The sequence below is a fragment of the Rissa tridactyla genome, chromosome 2 (assembly GCF_028500815.1).
Source record: "Rissa tridactyla isolate bRisTri1 chromosome 2, bRisTri1.patW.cur.20221130, whole genome shotgun sequence".
Classification (NCBI taxonomy): Eukaryota; Metazoa; Chordata; class Aves; order Charadriiformes; family Laridae; genus Rissa; species Rissa tridactyla.
The window spans coordinates 61,031,327-61,052,793 of record NC_071467.1 but is presented as its reverse complement, the minus strand read 5'-3'; positions in this window follow the sequence as shown (position 1 = coordinate 61,052,793).

Here is a 21,467-nt window from a genome sequence, read left to right as displayed (position 1 = left end):
AAATAAGCAAAACAAGAAACATTCCAAGTAAGTGTTAATTTTGTATCATGTATATGGCATTTAGAAAAGCAACTACAGTTCTGCTCTCAGAATACTGGATATAATAACCTTTTTCTTAAGAAAAAGAAACAATGCCACTTTCTGTTAAATTGTCAGTACTTGCTTTTATTCATCTGGTGGTAAGAATTACTGCTGATGAAGGTAAGTGGTAAAAGTTCCACTATTCCCCTTTGGCTAAATATATCTGTTGGCAACTGTGAACTTAAGTGATCTAGTTGTCAACAGTCCCATAACTAAAAGAGCAGATTTAAAAGTCAGATAGATCATTTATTTTTCCATTTTTTTTATATGCACATATTTTCTATGCAATGGAATTACATTTTTTCAATATCTGTGGCTGATTTGAATCCATTGAAGTCAATCTCAAGGAGTAACTTGTTAGTTTAAATTATGTGTGGTTTTAGCTTTGTCTTTATTCAAAAATAAATGCAGCGCTCTGTTATGTATTTTGTGATCAAATTATCTATCCAATGCAGAAAAAAGCCCCACACTAATGCATATGACCATGGATATATTTTAGTTAAAATGAATTTTAGAGTTTGGCTACAAAGTATTTTAATTCATATGAAAAGATAAATTAGATGGCAAGCTGATATTCACTGAAATAGGAGATGAAACCTACTACCAGCTGATTACCATTCCTGAAGGTTGTGTATTAATAAAAGGAGAATATACAAGTATATAAGGCAGAGAAAATTAAAAAAGATTCATAATCCTGATACTAATATTCTTTCATACTCAAAAAAGCACTCACAAAATAAGAAAAACACCTTATCTTTCACGTGATTTTTTTCCTCCATATTGGCTTTAGCAAACGTTAAATCCTAAGAGGAGACACATGGCATCAGGTTATTTAAAATCAACCACGTGCTTTTGGCTTTAAACTATTCTTTATGTACACCAAGATCTGACATCTGGTTAATAATTCATGAATTCTGTTTTATAAATCTAAAAGAAATTGTAATTTGACCTGTTAGTCCTTAGTTATTTTTTCCAGTTTCAACATCACATATAATTAGACCATATTTTATATGTGCACAGATGGCTTGTACCCTCCAAGGCCAAGTTCTACCATTTCCGCACTAAAGATACGATACCAGTTTCAGAGCACCTTTACCGTACTTTCTCTCATCTAAAAGATTATTATCTTCCAAAGCTCAAAATTCTGAGCAATATGTGGAAATGGCTCAACAAGATTTAATTAGCAAGCAGAAGGGCGGAGAAACTGGAAAAACTGCTTTCAGCAGATTATAATCCTGTAGATGTCTGATTTCGCGATGAGTGAGAACACCTGCATTGGTAGTAGCTTTTCCTGCATTTCCTGCTGCGGCTGTGCCCGGGCAGCTGTGGGGAGACTCAGCCAATTGTAGGTCCTTTCTGGCAGGGAAGGTAGAACTGCCAAAGGTGCCTGGCCTGAGTGTCTTGCACTAGAGCCGTATATTTCTCCACGAGGACAGAAAATTACTTCCTTCCAATCCTCTCCCAGTCACTTATTACCTCCCCTTAATTCTCTGAGGCTTGTGCAATATCTCTAGATGAAACCAAGGAGATACATGACAAAATTTCCTTTCCTAAAGTTCATTCTATGTTTTTTTATATAATGCTGAGCACATGGTTAATTTGTACCAGTATGGTTTTTACTAGTGTATTTCATCAGAGGTATGTTTGATTAAACTAAAAATATTTTCTTATGCCAGATGAAGACTAGATTTAACTGAAGTCAGAAAGAACATCAATAGAAACCTTCCAATTTCTAACTGAGACCAAAAAGCAGAAAAGATTACGATTATGATGATGTGCTATACTACAAAGGAATCACTGTCAAACAGTGCCAACAGCTGCAACTTGAAGAGTAGAACTGATGTAGTTTGATATCTTAACGTACTCCTCTTCACTCGAGGAAAGTGGACAATGTACAGAACCAAAGAAGTGGCGACAGCTTGCGGTTACTTTACCTAAGTATAATATTTTTAGTGTTTGAAGACTGGAGACTGTTTGAAGACAACTATTTTGCATTTTGCTGATCAGATTTCCTGTTTAAGTTTTTCTCAAAGCCTTGTTAGATGCATGATGACCTAAATATACAAAAGAAGCAAGATCATTGGGAGAGGTAACATATCTTAGAAAAGCTTGCCCAAAAAAGATGACTTTTTTTTGCAACAATGTAAAAATGTCCAATACGAAATGTTAACTACCTATGGAAATATTTTCTTTCATATTCAATGTTTATGCACATACGTATTTTACAGTTCTCCTATTATTTCCTATAGTTCTCCTAACTATGATGTGTCAATTGCCATACTAACATAAATAAATACACAAACAAATTGAGGTTGGTAAAAGTCAGCAGGATACAACTAAGAAAGAGAATAGGTTATGTAATATTAAACAGGATAAGGTTACAATCAGGCTTTCTGGATGTGTTTCCTGTTGTAGGCTACAACTAAAGTTAGAAGTTATTCTTGTATCTCTTTTTTTCCCCTGTGAGCACATAACCACAGTTAGCTCAGATTTTTTTCTGCTAATAATAATATTCTAGAATAGAAAAAACGGAGAATTTTAATAGAAATAGCTAAGAAAGCAGTTTAAATAGTATGTTATGTATGTGAAATTGTGCTGAACTCAAGAAAATCTTTGCTTAAATAAAATCTTCTGCATATACTATGATACAAATAATTTGCAAGCTTGCAAAACTGAACTGTATTGAGTTATGGAAACAACTAGAATTTTTGAGAATATTTATGTATTTATAGTATTGTTTATATAATATTTAAAATAACTATTTTACTATCTATTTATCTTTATTTGTTTCTTCTGATAGTGGACAAACTTTCTCCAGGAAATACTTGCTTCTGGAGCAATAATTGTGCTGAAGAAATCATTATTTATAAATTTAATAAGGTATGAAACTACAGATTCAGATTCTGACAAAGAAACCTTGGCTATAGTTAGACTAAAATGATGTCTCTTTTCACCATCGCAAAATACAAAGAGAAAAAAAATGCTGTAAATGAAAAATCTTTTAACTTCCCAATGAAACTGACTCAGCAGCAAAAATGTCCTGGGACAATTCTCAGCATATGTGCTATCATTTCCAAACATGTGAAAAAGATCAGTTCTGCCACCTTTTGAAGACTGGACATACACGTATTAGTGTTTTCAGATGTTTTTTTGCTCAATTATATGGCTACATTCCTGGAGGGATACATGTTTGCAGGCATTAAGAAACATGTTCTGTTTCAACTTGACTCCACGTGGCTCCTGCATGGGAAAAGATTAAATCAACTCCTGTATCAGTTTTAATAAAACTTTTTATGGTTCAGTTAAAAGAGTCCTGATTGGAGCTGACTAGTGAAGCTGAGAAAATGTTACAGGCACTTGGGCTTAAGAAGAACCTGTTTCAAATGAAGGGTACCAAGGAAATGATAAACAGTTAAGTAACTTTGTAAATTATTTATCCATAATGATGTTTACAAGACTTAAAAATGTTTTGCTGTTCTGTGGAACACTATGTACCTTATGCACTGTGAGTCACACTGTAGTATCCAAACTCCACATGACTGTATGATCATATAAAGCATTCATACTGTCAAAATAAGCTTAAAAAAATCAAATAATGTACAATGAATAATCCAGAACTCTTCCTTGACTCATTTCCAGAAATAAAGACTGTAAGCAGACACTGAAGAGTGAATTCCACCCAGCCCGAACCTGCCATGTGACTGGAACAACACAGAGGTATTTGAATAATAATTCAGCCTGTGTGTTGTAAAGTACAATAGTTATGGAAACTCTTTCGGCGTGTTTTCACTGAGATGTATCATGAATGAGTATGAAATAGTAGACCTCATTTCTTTGTGCAGAGATCTCAGCAAAAACCCACAAATCTCTACAAAGCAGATTTCAACAAAAGCAAAAGTATCATTGTTATCTTCCCATGGAGAAATTAGGTGGAAAGTTACGTGACTTTATCCTACTTACATGCACCTCAGCAGTGGCATGACGAAAAAAAAGAAAATAATGTCCTGAGCATCAATGCAGTATATTACCTCCCTGGTGGTTAAATTTCACCTGCTCTTTGAATCGATACTAATATATTTATTCCAAGACTGTAACATTACTTTTTGGGAGTTCTGTGCTTTGACAAATAGCCCTGGGCATAGGCCTTTTTACTACTAGCATTCTCTGAATACAGTTTCATGCAAGGTGTCAGGCCACCACGGCAGCCAGAATGGCGGCAGGGGCTCCCCATGGGTCCATCAGGACAGGCTCTGGCAGCCAGGGCCCTGGCCCAGCCAGGATCAGGCAACTGGGTAGTAGGGGGACAAGGGCAGCTCCAGCCCTGGGCATGGAGCACCTCCTTGGGGACAGGGATGGGGATGGGCTGAGGCTGGGAGGTGGGCCTGGCTCTGGGGGGCCATGGCCAGGCAGGGCAGGGCTGTGGGGAGCTGGAGACCAGCCCTGCTGGGGCATTGCTGGGGCAGGGGCCACAGTGGGGTGCTGGGCTGCGGGCAGGGTGGGGGGAGCCTGGGGGGTGGGCAGGGACAGGCAGGGCTGGCAGACCCTCAGGGCTATGATGCAAGGTGTTCTTGTCTCTAAATTTGGGAGACATAGATTTAACAGATGGATCACTTGGTGTATAAGGAACTGGCTGGATGGCTGCACTCAAAAGAGTTGCGATCGACAGCTCGATGTTCAAGTGGTGACCAGTGATGAGGGCTGTTCCTCACGGGTCAGTACTGGGACCAGTACTATTTAACATGTTTGTTGGAGACAGGGATGGTGGGTTTGAGTGCACCCTCAGCAATTTTGCTGATGACACCAAGCTGTGTGGTGCAGTCGACACGCTGGAGGGAAGGAATGCCATCCGGAGGGATCTGGACAGGCTTGAAAGATGGGCCCATGCAAACTTCATGAAGTTCAACAAGGCCAAGTGCGAGGTCCTACACATGGTTCAGGGCAATCCCAAGCACAAATCCAGGCTGGGCAGAGAATGGCTTGAGAGCAGCCCTGAGGAGAAGGACTTGGAGGTGTTGGTTGATGAGAAGATCAAGTTAAGCCAGCAATGTGTGCGTGCAGCTCAGAAAACCAACTGCATCATGGGTTGCATCAAAAGAAGCGTGGCCAGCAGGTCAAGGGAGGTGATTCTGCCCCTCTGTGCCACTCTTGTGAGACCCCACCTGGAGTACTGCATCCAGCTCTGGGACCCCCAACAAAAGAAAGACAAGGACCTATTGAAACGGGTCCAGCGGAGGGCCACAAAGATGATCAGAGGGCTGGAGCATCTATGCTATGAGGACAGGCTGAGAGAGTTGGAGTTGTTCAGCCTGGAGAAGAGAAGGCTCCGGGGAGACCTTATAGTCCCTTCCAGTACCTAAAGGGGGCCTACAGGAAAGATGGGGAGGAATTCTTGATCAGGGAGTGTAGTGATAGGACAAGGGGTAGCGGTTTTAAAGTGAAAGAGGGTAGATTAGATTAGATACTAGGAAGAAATTCTTTACCGTGAGGGTGGTAAGACATTGGAACAGGTTGCCCAGGGAAGCTGTGGATGATGCATCCAGTGGGGCCAGGTTGGATGTGGCTTTGAGCAACCTGGTCTAATGGAAAGTGTCCCTGACCATGGCAGAGGGGTTGTGACTAGATGATCTTTAAGGTCCTTTCCACTGCAAAGCATTCTACGATTCTATGATAATGTCATCTTTTTTTCCATTTCAGTCTATGTCAGATATTTTAAAACAAATCAATATAAAACAAAAAAGTATAACAGAAGTCCACTTAATTACATATATGTATTTTAAAATATGTAATTGTCTTTGATACATTTGATAGTTATCTTTCATCAGCATACCTTGACGCTTGGCCATGACTTCATACCTCCATTCAGGGACATGAAATTCAAAGCTAGACTTTGGATAGATTATACTTGTATGATGAATCCAGTGTCTTCACTGCCTTCTTGGCTTCTGTAGCAGTGGTTTTCTCACAGTAACTTCTCTCATTAATTGCTGTGTGAACCTCTGCTCTGGGGTTCAGCCGTCCGAGATCCACAGCCCTAGTTTGTACGGCCCCTCTGCCCAACCTTGGCTCCAGTTCACTGAGAAAATTCTTGTTTAGGTGTGAGAAAGTGGGCGAGCTAAAATTAGGCAAGATAAGGAAAGTAAAAACAGATGGAAGTGCAACTGCTGAAGCAGCAACAGTTAACAGCTCCAGGGCTCAAAGGGAAAAGTACTGACGTAAAACTGAAAGACCTTTCCCTCCTGCCAGCTCCAGGGAACTGGAAGACAGTAACCCAGCAGCAGCAGCAGCAGCAGCAGCAGCAGCAGCAGGGCGGGTCGGCCCGTTTGGGGGAGCCTGGCCCTTCCCCAGCTGACCGACAGCTTGTCTGGCCCACGAGGACTCAGCTGCTCTCAAAGGGGTTGCCAAGCACATTAGTATCTAACCTGGGGGCTTGCTAGTTCTAGCCTGTCATCACACGTATCATCCAACAAACAATCCTTTTGTACTCCTCAGTTGTATCTTGCTACAGAGTCTCCGCTCATGGCGAAAGCTGCCCAAACGAAGCAAAGAAAGAGGAGGGTTTACAGCTTCTAAGAAAGGGTGCTGTGTCCATTGTACAGCTAGCAAAGTGTTTTCCTGTCCTGTGAGAAATTAAACTAGAAAGCAATTATTACCCAGAAACTTCTAACAATCAACTGTAAAAATACAGATGAAAAATTCAGAAAGGATAAATGAAAATGCTTAATGACTTTATATAGTAATCTCAAAATTCAAAATCAGTGACTGACAAAGTAAAGATATTTTATTAATTTTCAAATTAGTGTAATTTTTAGAATTTAAAACCCACTTTGCAAGAATTAAATGTTAACTCAATACAACACTTTTGCGTCAAAACTTTTGTCGCTGATACTCATTTTCAGTGCAAAACATTTTGCTGAAAAAACATTTCTTTGTATTTGGATTTGGTGTGGGCTTCCATTAAAATAAAGCAGACTAAGGCATGATAGCTCTAGAAAGCTGAAGTTTTTAGAAACCACCTAACAACTCTACGGAAGACTCCATATAGAAACTAATTTTCAGTTACTAGCACCCATGTTCTCAATGTAAGCCAATGTACGCAGCTAATAAAAGTATATGTAAATCAGCATGGAGTGACACAAACCATTCTGATAAAATCCTTTTAAGAAATTCCTGCAGGTACCTGGAAGCATAAGGTTCTCAGAATATATAAATTCTTGCAAATTTATATTAGCACATTATTTCCCTTCCTTGAAACTAAGATCTTAAAACACAGTGACTGTGACTTCTCAGAAAGAAAGTCTCTGGCATAGCAGGTTATTAGATTCTGTCCTTTATATCCTACTCTAGACTTTGCCTGGGACTCCTGCCTCTCACATTCTCCTTCTTTTTCACAGATATTTCAAATTCATCCATATTGTATTATGAGGTTTAATGATGAAACTGTTCTTATAAAGACAGATGCAATTACAAATACAAAAAAATAATGTTAAACTATACTATATAAGCAATGATATCAGGGGAAAATTAATATCTGGGATAAAGAAACAACAGAAATAACAAAAACTTTATTTCATGTAATGTGTTGAATTCTCCCACATTCCCTTTTCACTGTGCAAGAACTTAAACTCCTTAATCCTTTTATTTTCTGTATTGGTATTGGTGTAATGCAGGGAAGACCTATGGATCATACATAATATCGACTTATTTAACTCAAAGCCAAAGTAAATCTTCCCAGAGTGAGATTTTTAATTAAATGTGCAGTTTATATGTTCATATTCTTCAGAGATAATGTTCTGAATGAGATAAATTTTCTCTCATGACACTTCACAATGGAAGATACAGAGTGTGCTTTACAAACATTAGATCCCACAACAACCTTATGATAATATTTTTTCTGTCTTTGCAGATGAAGTAAATGCATACAACGTATGTCACACAGGAAGTAAATGACAGATGTTATGGAATTCAGACTCCTAGACTCTGTCAGATTAGAATCTTTAAAAAAATGTGCAGAAATCCAATTCTTAGATATAGAAGAAACAGAGTGCCAAAACAAGCAAATAAATTAGAAAGAGTATAAATAAAAATGCTGGAAGTTTGTTTTTTGTTTTTGTTTTTGTTTTTTTAATTCAAACAGGATTGTGATTGCCTACCAGAACATAATATTTTCAGATCAATAAAAGTAGAATAATTTCTCACATGAATGGAAGAATCAGAAGAGAATAACAGCAACCCTCAAAAATATTTTTACCAGATATCTCATGTAGTCCCTTATTATGCTAGCTCTTCCAGTTTCTGCTGCTGCTAATAATCACAGGATGCTGACATGTGTACAACCAGTTTCTGCCAATCCAAGCAAACTGTAGTAAGCACGCTGTAATTTACAGTCCCAAGATGTTGACAGACTGGTTCACAAGCCAACAAAACATAACTTTCTTTTGCAGCTTCAAAGCCCGAAAGGAGGACATTGAGTTCTGTGAAAATCAGTGGGATGCTGGAAAGCTAAGGCATAAGCTAAGCCGTTCGTTACAGAGATGCTGGCCATCATTCCAGAGGGGATATCACAGATCTAACTTCAGCAAAACATCTGGCAACAGGGTTGTTTCTACACAGGCTGTAAAAAATAGGCTGAGAAAGTTTTTCTTAGGGGCCTCAGCCTGCTGTCCAGCTGTGCATCATTTTTGTGCATGACCAGTTATGTAAACCACTAATATTTTATTCATGTATATTGTATTGTCCATCTAATTCTGTACCTTGTGCAGGTATTGTCCTGACAAGATGACTGTGTTCTTTTCAAATTTTGGTATTTTGGGAGAGCATTTAGAAAATTGTTCTGTAATTATGCTTCTGTCAATCACATGAAGTTGGAATCCTAAAAATGTCTCTAGTTGCTATTGAAACTCTTGTCTGGCAAATGCTGAATTTTTGCATGTGTAATTGTGTCTCAAAACACAAAAAGAATGGATAATACGCTAATACTTTCAGATTAGTTTAAAGAAAAATAAATCTTAGTTTTGAACCATGGGAAAACATTAACCTTAATTCTAAGCCTCTAACCTCAGGACAATGGGAGATTACAGAGCCAGGACAGAGCATAGGTCATCACAGCGCAGCACTGGATGTCTAGTGACAGAAAACGTCTGGCTCTACGAGAAAATTCACAGCGCTGCTATGTTCACTTGGATGTTTATAATACCAAGAACGATCCTTGTGGGTTCTGCCATATCCTTCTATTCAAACAGAACAATCCCACTTGAACTCTGCAACTGTCAGCCCCTGCCCCAGTGACATCCCAGTGGGGCTGGTCCCCAGCTCCCACAGCCCTGCCCTTGCCCACCCGTGGGCCGAGGGAGGTGCCCGTTCCCTGGGGCTGGGGCTTCCCCGATGCCTCCTCCCTGGCTGCCTGCTCCTGGCCGGGGCGGTGGGATGGGCCCTGGCTGCCAAGCCCTGCCCTGATAGCCCATGGGGAGTCCCCGCTGCCCTCTGGGGCCACCATCCCTCACAGCGCCTTGATGGTTTTTCCCTTGGTGTCCCACAGTCTCAGAGGCTGGGGCTGTCGATGGACACCCTGGTGGCGTGCTTTTCAGCTCTTCTGCCCGTGTGCAACCACGGAAAGTTGTCCTGTGTGAAAGATTGTGAATGTAACATGGTTTAAGCTCTGCATAACATACTGCAGTGACTCTTTCAAAAGAAGACAACTTTTCTTATGCAAAAAGTATATATATAGAGATACAATACAGAAATCGTAATAGTTACCAGCCAAAGGGGTTGCTTTTCTTTAATACAGTGTCTGTTTTTTATCACAGCTATTACATTAGCACCCCACAATCTACTTGCATCCTGTTGGCTCTACAAATAGAGCTCTGCAGATGTTTGCTATTATCCACAATTTAGAAACTATTCCACCAAAGAAAAAAACTCTGGGAATTAATCACCCTCTTTGTCAAAGGGTCCTTGAAGAAGCAAAAATGTCAGAGTCATTGCAAACAAATTAAAGATTTGCTTGCATGTCCATCTAAAACAATATAACATTGTTCTTATTCAACAAAAAATATTTTTTAAAAATTTTTTTTTTCACCATGCAAGCATATTACAGCCTATGTTACAGTATGTCTATAAAACCCCTCCATTAGGAGGAGAAAGAAAATACTTAGATATCCAATCATACATGGACATGTGCAGACCAAGAGTAACGAATTAACCTATTCAAATTCAAGAAGGGTAGTGATCATCATGTGCATAGTGATATATAGCTTGTATAAACTAAATGGGATTATTCTTGTGCGGTTAATGAGATCTATAGGTACTAAAATGTCATGGTTTGAGCCAGATTGGCCACTAAAATGAATGACAGACATGCAGGTAAAATCGTTATCCAAGTAATCATATCATATCATACAATATTTGGGGAAAGAAGATTTCCCTTGGGTTGAGGAGGATCGAGTGAGGGATCAATTAGATCAATTAGATATTCACAAGTCCATGGGCCCTGATGCGATGCACCTGATAGTGCTGAGGGAGCTGGCAGAAGTCATTGCTGGGCCACTCTCCATCATCTTTGAAAGGTCCTGGAGAACAGGCAAGGTGCCTGAAGACTGGAGGAAAGCCAATTTCACTCCAGTCTTCAAAAAAGGCAAGAAGGAGGAGCCGGGGAACTACAGGCCAGTCAGCCTCACCGCCGTCCCTGGAAAATGATGGAACAGCTCGTTCTGGGCGTCATCTCAAGGCATGTGGAGGAAAAGAAAGCTACCAGAAGTATTCAACATGGATTCACCAAGGGGAAATCATGTCTGACTAATCTGATAGCCTTCTATGATGGCATGACTGGATGGATAGATGAGGGGAGGGCAGTAGATGTGGTCTACCTTGACTTCAGCAAGGCGTTCGACACGGTCTCCCACAGCATCCTCATAGGGAAGCTTAGGAAGAGTGGGCTTGATGAATGGACAGTAAGGTGGACAGATAACTGGTTGAAAGACAGAGCTCAGAGGGTCGTGATTAGGGGCCAGAGTCTAGTTGGAGGTCAGTGACGAGTGGTGTTCCCCAGGGGTCAGTACTGGGTCTAGTCCTCTTCAATATATTCATCAATGACCTGGATGAGGGGATAGAGTGCACCCTCAGCAAGTCTGCCGATGACACAAAGCTGGGGGGGGTGGCTGACACACTGGAAGGCTGTGTCACCATACGGAGAGACCTGGACAGGCTGGAGAGTTGGGCAAAGAAGAACCTTATGAAATTCAGCAAGGGCAAGTGTAGGGTGCTGCACCTGGGGAGGAATAACCCCATGCACCACTACAGGTTGGGGGCTGACCTGCTGGAGAGCAGCTCGGTGGAAAGAGACCTGGGAGTCCTGGTGGACAACAGGATGACCATGAGCCAGCAATGTGCCCTTGTGGCCAAGAAGGCCAATGGCATCCTGGGGTGCATCAAGAAGAGTGTGGCCAGCAGGTCGAGGGAGGTCATCCTCCCCCTCTACTCTGCCTTGGTGAGGCCGCACCTGGAGTACCGTGTCCAGTTCTGGACTCCCCGGTTCAAGAAGGACAGGGAACTGCTGGAGAGGGTGCAGCAGAGAGCTACCAAGATGATTAGGGCACTCAAACATCTCTCTTATGAAGAAAGACTGAGGGATTTGGGTCTCTTCAGTCTGGAAAAAAGACGCCTGAGGGGGGATCTTATCAACACTTGTAAATACTTAAAGGGTGGGTGTCAGGAGGATGGGGCCAGGCTCTTTTCAGTGGTGCCTGGCAACAGGACAAGAGGTAATGGGCACAAACTTGAGCATAGGAAGTTCCACCTAAACATGAGGAGGAACTTCTTTCCTTTGAGGGTGGCAGAGCACTGGAACAGGCTGCCCAGAGAGGTGGTGGAGTCTCCAACTCTGGAGACATTCAAAACCCGCCTGGACGCGTTCGTGTGCAACCTGCTCTAGGTGACCCTGCTCTGGCAGGGGGGTTGGACTAGATGATCTCCAGAGGTCCCTTCCAACCCTATGATTCTATGATACCCCAAACCAGGACATTAAATTACTCACATTTAATCTGACATGGCAACTTAACCTGAAATTGCACAATAATTTTCTATTTTAACTATAGAAAATTTTAACCGTGGAGTTGCCAAAGAAAGAATAAGGAAGCTACAGAACAACTATAATTATGTTTTGTCACAATTCCTCCTGCAGATGTTGCATAGAGTCTCATTGACAATGTTTTCTACATATGTGAAATATGTAGAATTGCCCCTCCTAGTGAGGGGCAAAATCAGATTTTTCGCAATATCAGGATAATAAATGCAGTAAACTATTTAAATAAAATAAATTTGACTTTTTTTCTTTGCTTTTGTTTACAATTGTTTCCTTCAAAATATTTCAGTCCATTTATTCTTTACATAACTGAAAAATTATATCTATGCAATTTCTAGTTTGCATTCTGAGCATACAGTTAACTGTGAATAGTAACTGGCTGCTTTGGCTGGTACGATCAAATAAAATTAAAATCCAAGTTCTAATACAAATGCTTGTTTATTACATTTTATGTCAATAGCTGTGATATTTATGTAGATTTGCTTACTGATGACTAATTATGAAAATTAAATTGAGCACATAAAATAATTCAAAATCAGTAGAAGTGGATTTTAAGCAAATTGATTAAATATGAAAACTATTTGCATCTCATTATTCACCCTATAGTGAATACAATATTTAATAATTGAATAATTAGAAAATTCTACTAGCTACTTTGCTAGTAAAGCTGTCTCCTTGATTGCACAGGCATAAGTAATTTCTTCAGATGAAAATTATACAAAATAACATTATTAGCTAGACTCTTCACAAGCAAATTGTGCATGTTACAGAGTAGGTGCAATAAGAATGAAGTCATATATAACAAAATGCAGCATTTCAAACTAGTACATTTGAACTACCAAGACTACATTTCATAGAATCATAGAATCATAGAATCATAGAATGTGTTGGGTTGGAAGGGACCCTTAAAGGTCATCTAGTCCAACCGCCCTGCAGTAAGCAGGGACATCTTCAACTAGACCAGGTTGCTCAGAGCCTCATCAAGCCTGGCCTTGAATGTCTCCATTCACCTCTCTGGGCAACCTGTTCCAGTGTCTCACCACCCTCATGGTAAAGAACTTCTCCCTAATGCCTAATCTAAACCTACCCTGCTCTGGTTTAAAACCATTGTCCCTCATCCTATGGCTACATGTCCTCGCAAACAGCCCCTCCCCAGCTTTCTTATAGGCTCCCTTCAGGTACTGTTAGGCTGCTATAAGGTCTCCCTGGAGCCTTCTCTTCTCCAGGCTGAACAACCCCAACTCTCTCAGCCTGTCTTCATAGGAGAGGTGCTCCAGCCCTTTGATCATCTTCGTGGCCCTCCTCTGGACCCACTCCAACAGGTCCATGTCCTTCTTGCGCTGAGGGTTCCAGAGCTGGACACAGTGTAATTCATTAGCAAACTTCAAGCCGCACCGGCAGGTCAGTAGGGATCCTGGGTTTGGCAACAGAGTCTGTGTTGGTGTTCAGGGGGGACCCATGAGTGTGGAGTGCCTCTGTGAGAGAGTGCATGTTTGCTAGGGAGCATAGAGCTGGACCACCCAGTGCGTATGAGATTTGTGGTGCAGGTAAGAGCACCTTGGATCCAGAGAGTGTTATCGGACAGAGCGAGGGACTGTGCTGATACTTAAGGGATCTATGGCTGTACATGTGCTTCTGAATCTAGAGTGGTGTTTGCTTTCACTAATGAACTCCTATCTCTTCCAGCCAAAGAGGAAGAAGGATGCTCGCTCATCTATACTTTTGTTTTATATGAGTCCTGTATGTAGGTGCTGTTGAACGCAGCACCTTGCTTATGGCAGTCTGTGTACCAGCCACGTCAGTGTCCTTCTTCATCTGTGTGTGTATCTGGGATACACATTCGGCTTTGCTGCTGATTGAACGTACAAACAGGAAAGCAGCAGCCACATCCATGCAGAGAGACAGGACATCCCCGTCTATCTGGACACACTGCGCTGGGCTCCAGTGGCCAGGCAGGAAGAACCCTTGTGCATGGAGCTGATGGAGGTGTTGGTCACTTATAATGTCCCTTAACAACTGGATCTTTTCCAAGATCCTGCAGCTTCAAGTGTCTGAACCTTCAACAACAATGAAGGAGGTGCAGGTAGTTTGTGCTTATCAGGTTGGAAAATGGAGCCTCCCATGAAGGTGAAGGCTGGAAGCTGGTGACTTCCAGCACTCAGAGGTAGCTCCTGCTCCACCTACAGATTTACAACTTTTTGACATGCAAGTGTCATTACTTACAGTACACTACACAATCAGGTAGTCATCAGGATGATAGAGAAAAGCTATGTAACATTGTTTATCAGCAAGGAACCTTTGCTGTAGTAACTCTATTATGTCATATACTGACATGACTGAAAAGTTGGAAATGGAAATGATAACTATTCACTAATGCTAAGAAACAATTAAACTTTTTTATTATTATTATTTTAACTGGTAACACTTAATGGGAAAGTGTATTATTATTATAGTTTAACTTTACATCTGGTGTGGGTTCAGAGCATATGGGATGTGTAAGTCATTCACTCCGTACCATTGGGAAACATTCCCTTAAGTGAGTGACAATAATGGAAGCTTGCTCTCAGATCCTGGATTCTGCACAGTTCCATCAAGTTAAAGAAAAAACTTCTTGACAAACGAGCTGATGTAAATTCCAAAAGCATTATTTCTTTGGCTGCAGACATCTTTCTGTCTTAAAGAAAAAACAAAACTTACAAATATAGGCATTCGGTTTTCTAGATCAGGTACAAAAATCATCAAGATGCACAAGTAACCTTTGTTTTAATTACTTTGAATCAGGTCCTTAAGAATTCACTAATAACTTTGTCCGTGTGTCATTTCATCTTTTTGCCCATCCACTGACCGAAACTACAAGGTTCCTATTTGCCAGGCAGCATCTGCTGCACACCAAGAATACAAGAATACTTCTAAATTTATCTGACCACGCTATTGCTAATATGTTTTGACTTAAATTACACCACCAGCTATGTTAGCTAACATTAATTTAAAGCATATTTTTCTCTTTTTTTCTTGTTCTTTCCTCCTATATGCTGAATATTTTTGCTAGAAAATGATGTGACTAAGCTGGGCAGAAAATACTGCTGAATAACTCTTTACACTTCCTCTGGATCTCCCCAAAATACTATGAATCTGTTCTAGTTCCTATAGTCAGAGTGATGGGCAAGTTTTCTGGCAGCCAGCAGAAAAGTGAAAATCAAAATATAATAAAGCTAAATACAAATCTTGCATAAGATAGCTCCCTAGAATTTCATATATTCCTTTTGCATGAATTATTCTCTTGGAGTTTCACACTATATCAAATCAATGTTGCAACATACACTGCACTATGCCCTTAAAGGCTGTCAAATGACAGGTCTGCTAACTCCCAAATAAAAAAAAAAAAACCAACCAACCAAAAAAACAACAACACAACAAAACAAAAAGAACCCAAAAAGATAATTTCCAATAAAAATAACTGCAATGCCAATTTTGTTTCACTAAGGTAGAAGTTGTAAAACCACATTCTAGTCTTGGATAAGAATATTCCTACGTTACTTGTATTCCTTGAAGTGAATAGTGTTTATTTTAGCTGCAAAAATTCAGTTTGACTCCCACCCATCCCCACCCTAAGCAAAAAACTTACTTAGTAGTACATGCCCACGTGGAAAGAGTGCATGGGGATTTTTTTTACCTAAAAGCCAAACCTAGCTGCTGGTTAAGGCCGCCATGGCTGGATGACAGCACCTGTCCACCTGTTTGCATCTGCTTATGGCTGTACCCAGCTGCATTAGGAGGAGGTCATGGACCTGGTGGAATTTTGCAGAGGGGTCCCCGCTGTGGGTGGGTGTCAAGAGCTGCTGTGGCAGGATGAGTACAGGGATGGAAACTGGAAGAAGCTGCTGTAACACCAGAGACATTGCTCCAGGGTCTGATTGACTCAGCCTGCCTGACAGTCTGGGCGTGGTGTGAGAAGAGATCTAACCATTAGTATACCATGTAATTACCTATTATGCTGTGTAATTACACGTAATTGCCTATTATTTATAAAACATCATATTCATGGAATATTATTAAAACTTTTCTATGGTAGCATAGTCCTCTTCTTGTCAGTGTTTTGAATGAAGTAAGCACTTCCTTTATGTACTAACATGTCAATCTGGACATTAAACTGGTCCTGACATAGCTTTTTGGTCATCATTTCAAACTCTTAAAACAGATAAATCAGAAAAAAAACCCATGTAAACTGAATGCTGAAAACATGAAAATCAAATACTGATTATTTTAACATTAAATTTTGGAAGAAATATATTTTTACTTCACTTAGCCCATAATATGCCCATATCTCTTCTCCATATAGCTCTGACAAGGAAGATGCAAGAAAAGTACCCATTATCAACCATGAGAATCAATATCCAGTACATACTAGATAATATGTAGATGTTCTTAATGTAATTTTCAAATGATGTAGTATCATAGCATAGGAGGTTCTAAATATAAATGATATATAATAAACCATAAAGCAAACTTTAAAGTAAACCCAGACAAAAAAAGCAAAATGCTATTTTTATAAATACATCCAAAGACCACCAGATGTCTCTCTAATAAAAGGAATGCAAAAAGTAATTTTAGAAAAAATAAAATATCAGTCTCCAACCCACAAAAAAACCCCACTGAGGATCATTTCAAGCTGTTCTAAACAATAAATTTATATGGAAAGGTGAAATGTTAATACAAGATGAGACAAATTCTGCTGCCAGTGTTAACAGTATTAATGCCATCACAATTATGTTTTTAATTCAGATTCTACTTCATGTTGTGCCTTGCAAAAATGGCAAGCACTCTCATGCAAAGCATGCAAAAAAGTCCCCAAAGTGTAACAGAACGTGTAATTATCTATTCTTCTAATTAGATGCAAAATTATTTCACTACAAGTTTATCACTACTTTGAATTTAAATATGATTAATGACAACTGTATTACTGGTTTAATTCATTTTAAGAAACAGATTTAGGCTGTACCTATAGGAAGGTACTGACACAGTTAATGCGGTACAAGCCCACTATCATAGATGCAGTCATTATGGGGAGATACTACATATCAGTACAGCTTATTCCCGTAATGGAAGAGAAATAAATGAATCTAACGTAACGTAATATAAAATAAAAATATAAACATATAAAAAAAAATATATACAGTGGCATAACTTTGCACACTGTCTATTACAAAATTCAATACTGAGTGATAGTTACTGATATTCTTGTTTATAACAGTGCTTATATTTCACATGAAGACAAATACTTCTAACTGAAGTTACAAGAGTGCATAGATGTATTTTGTAAAAATGTAACAACACAAGAAGTGTTTTTTCATAAATGTACACTTATCATTTTCGCATTAAATTACATATCCTCCCTTTCCCTTCATTGCTACAGACTATCTGGTTTATGTGAAAAGCTACTTGAGTAGTATTTATATAGATTTCTGTTTTGCTTAACATGTCTTTGACAACAGTTCTTAATCGTGAGCACTGTAATCTTAACTATTTGATAAAAGGCATACACCAAGGAGGAGGATATTCTCAAAGTACGGAACACCTGTACCTTATTAAGAAACATATTTTTCTATATTTTCAAACAGAAAGCTGAAATTCGAATTACTAAGTTAATTCTGGGACTACTTCTACTGAAATTAAAATACACACTTTTCCACACATTCTCAGATTTCACGTAACAGCGAGGAAACATGAATAGCTGGAAAACATTTTATATAAAATCTTTGTGTAAATGTTTAGAAATAGCATTTTGTAAGCTGTATTTTGATGTTTACATGTTTCATGTTCTATAATACCAAATATATTTAGTAAATAATATAAGATGAAGTCAAAATATAAAGTAACATTTCTATAAAATAAGTAGTAAAATATACTCCCAAATAGTAGCATCATCGAGAGATACTACTGGTGGTAAAATCAGAAGGCATGTGAATTTCTTGGTTTGCCTTCTTCATTAGACAGAACCCATTCTCCCTTCACCATCTCAGCTTCTTGGCTTTTCGTAACTTGCAACTTCTTCCCTCTCTGTCGTAAGCTCTTGACGTGGGTTGTATTATCATCTCACCACCACATCTACCTCCAAAACTTCGTCCATCTCAGAATGCTCTTCTACCTTCTTCTGTGTTCTTGTTCTTCTTCCTTGTTCAAGCTCTCATTTTGTTTCCCCCCCCCTCTTTTCCCCCCTGTTATTCTTCTTTTCTTTCTTTCCACTCTTCCCTCCCTTCTCTACACTTTAAGTCTGATCTCTCTCTACAACCTTTCATGTCTGGCTGGGCAGTGCTGGGAAGTCTCTTTTAGCGTGGTGTCACCGATACGCTGTTCACTGCATAATAATAAAGATGTGCACAAATAACTTTAATATTCTAAGTATTTTATTTACACATATATGTATTGAAACTGGCTTTGGTATTCTGTTTACAATGTTAACAAATGTTAGACAGGAAATTATTTGAAAGAGATTATTTCTGTTAAGGCAAAATTCCACACATTCCAGTAAAACTAAGTCCACATCGTATTATTTAGACAGAGTTACAGGTAAGTCCTTTTCCCTCCCGTTCACACAGGGTAAGATGAGTGGACAGAATGAAAGTCTTGCAACAGCAAAACAGCTCTGAAAAGCAGCCTTTGGCAGACCAAAAGGCAAAGGTTGTACCCTATCTTTGTTGAACTTCCCCATCTATCAGGTTCAAAAAAAGAACCATCTGGGACAGCAGGACCATTAAATCTTCTTACACAATAAGGACTGGAAAGAGCCTTTGCAAGCTTGATGTGAACTTGACTGTTCAATTTCCAATGTTTCACTAATTGCTGATCTCACTATAATTCCCACTTTTTCCTGCAGTAACTTCCAGGATTTCAATGGTATTCTCAGTGCTTTTTGCTGCTTATCCTTCTCTGTCTTTTTTTTTTCTTCATACCTCCTGCTCAGTTCATTTACCAGTCATCCCTTTTCTTCTCTAATTATCTTTCTTACACAAAACTCCAGTGAGTTTAGTAATCTATTAATAGTAATCTATTAATCCCATATTTTTTTAAACAAAAATGTTCATAGTAAAAATAATACAAACACAAAAAATCCCTTGCGATTTCTCTAGATCTCACCTATCATTATCTTATTTATTTCTTTTGCATGTCACATGCTTTTCCTGTGATACTTGGCTTTAGTGCAAGAACTTTCATATCATATCGCATTTTAGGCAGTAAAGCTGCACTATAAATTGTATAAATAAATATAGCATAGCGTTATGTAGGCAGTTGTACATAAATTTACTTACAAAGAAGTAAATATACAGTGACTCCTTCCATTGCAAAATAATATAGTTCAAGAATAGTGGACAGGCTTGCAGTAGACGACTGACTCGCAAAATGCAAAAATTAGAACAATCATATTCCATTATTTGCAGAGAGAATAAATTTCAAAGCTGACAAATAGGACTTAAAGGATGTGCAAATAGCTTTATTCAAATCTACACAAAACCATATAAAATGCTCCTTTCGCTTTAAAAGTTATTTAAAGCCAACTGTGAACCATCCGAGTAAGAGGATTATACTAATTTAACAGTTACTTGGCTATTCCCATTTTCTCCCATATGGATTTTCCACTAAAGGATTGATGGGGTAAATTGTTTTCATTGTCTCAGTCTAGACAGCAGCTAGATTAGGATCAAACCAGATGCCAGCTCTGATTTGGTCAGACATACAGACACCACTCAGCTAACTGCGGTACACAGAAAGTGAAATGCTGTGGAACAGAAATTCTATGCATTCAGTGAATAAGTCTCATAGTTTATCCAATAAAGATGTTAGTAACTCATTAGTTCCGCTATTGACGGGGATGGGGAGAGGAGGAAAATAGTTTGTCATAGTTTATCCAGTAAAGATGTTAGTTCCTCATTAGTTCTGCTACTGATGGGGAGAGCAGGAAAAAAAAAAAGTGAAATAGTCTTATCAAGATGTGTAATACTGCGTAATCTTTCAGTGAAGCGTGGGTAAGAAAAAGATATGTCTACCCATGGGCCACAGTCAGATACTTTTGAATTCTAATGTCACCTATGGCATGCACTCTCAGGTCTTGACCTATGTCTCAGCCAATAAGCCGATATGGTAGCTGGCTTTTCCAAAGGGCTGGACAACTCTGGGGATCATTTGATGGATCCAACATGGTATACCCAGAAAGCATTAAATGAAGGGGACGTCCTCACCAGGCCAGGTTCAGCCTAGTGAGGAAGGTAATGAATGGCTGGTTAATTTTTATGCTAGAGTATGAGAACATATATTTACATACATGCACATGTGCACACACACATGCAGGGCAGCCCAAAAGTGAGGCAGCTGCAACATTTGCTCCTTGTAGACCCTTTCATTAGAAGAAGAGACTTGAACACTGATGTGAGAGGAATGGAATTGTCACTGGAAGAATCTATCCTCCAACAAAGACCTCAAACATTTGCATGTACACCTGAGAAAAGTAATTCCAGTGCAGGGGAGAAAGCCTTACGTAAGAACTTATACTGAAGGAGTCAAAATTGAAAAGGAACAGATCATGACATCACTGAATGGTTGAGGTTGGAAGGGACATCTGGAGGTCATCTAGTCCAATCCCCTGTTTGAGGAAGGTCACCTAGAGTTGGTTGTTCAGGACCGCATCCAAGCGGCTTTTGAATATCTCAGAGGTGGGAGGCTGGTGGGCAGTGCTCCGTCATCCTCACAGTGAAAAAGTGTCTCCTGATATTCAGAGGGAACCTCCCGTGTTTCAGTGTGTGCCCATCGCCTCTGGCCCTGTCACTGGGCACCACTGGAAAGAGCCTGATTCTGCCCTCTTTGCACCCTCCCTTCAGGTACTTATACACACTGACAGGATCCCCCTGAGCCTTCTCTTCTCCAGGCTGAACAGTCCCAGATGAAAAGCTTCCTTTAACCGAACTTTTTTAAAACAGGTTTCTCAGCTTGATTTTTTGCCTTCCAGGACCTGCAAATCTGTACCGAAAGACAAGGTAGTTGAAGATAGGGAAGGCCGTAACATGTTTGAAAGAATGAGGAAAACTAGACAATGGCACGGTCTGTAAGCAGCAGGGAGCAAGCTCGTATTTTTCATAAACGTGCTGAAGGGGGGCTGCAGACACAGCAGTTATCAGGAAGTGGTACGGGATGAGCTCTACCCATCGAAGACGGCTGGCAACATGACAGGCGGAACACGTTTTACCGCTGAGACACGCTTTCCAAGGAATCAGAGCATTGATTTAACATAACGAGAGGGTCTGGTGGGCCGCAAGTCTGG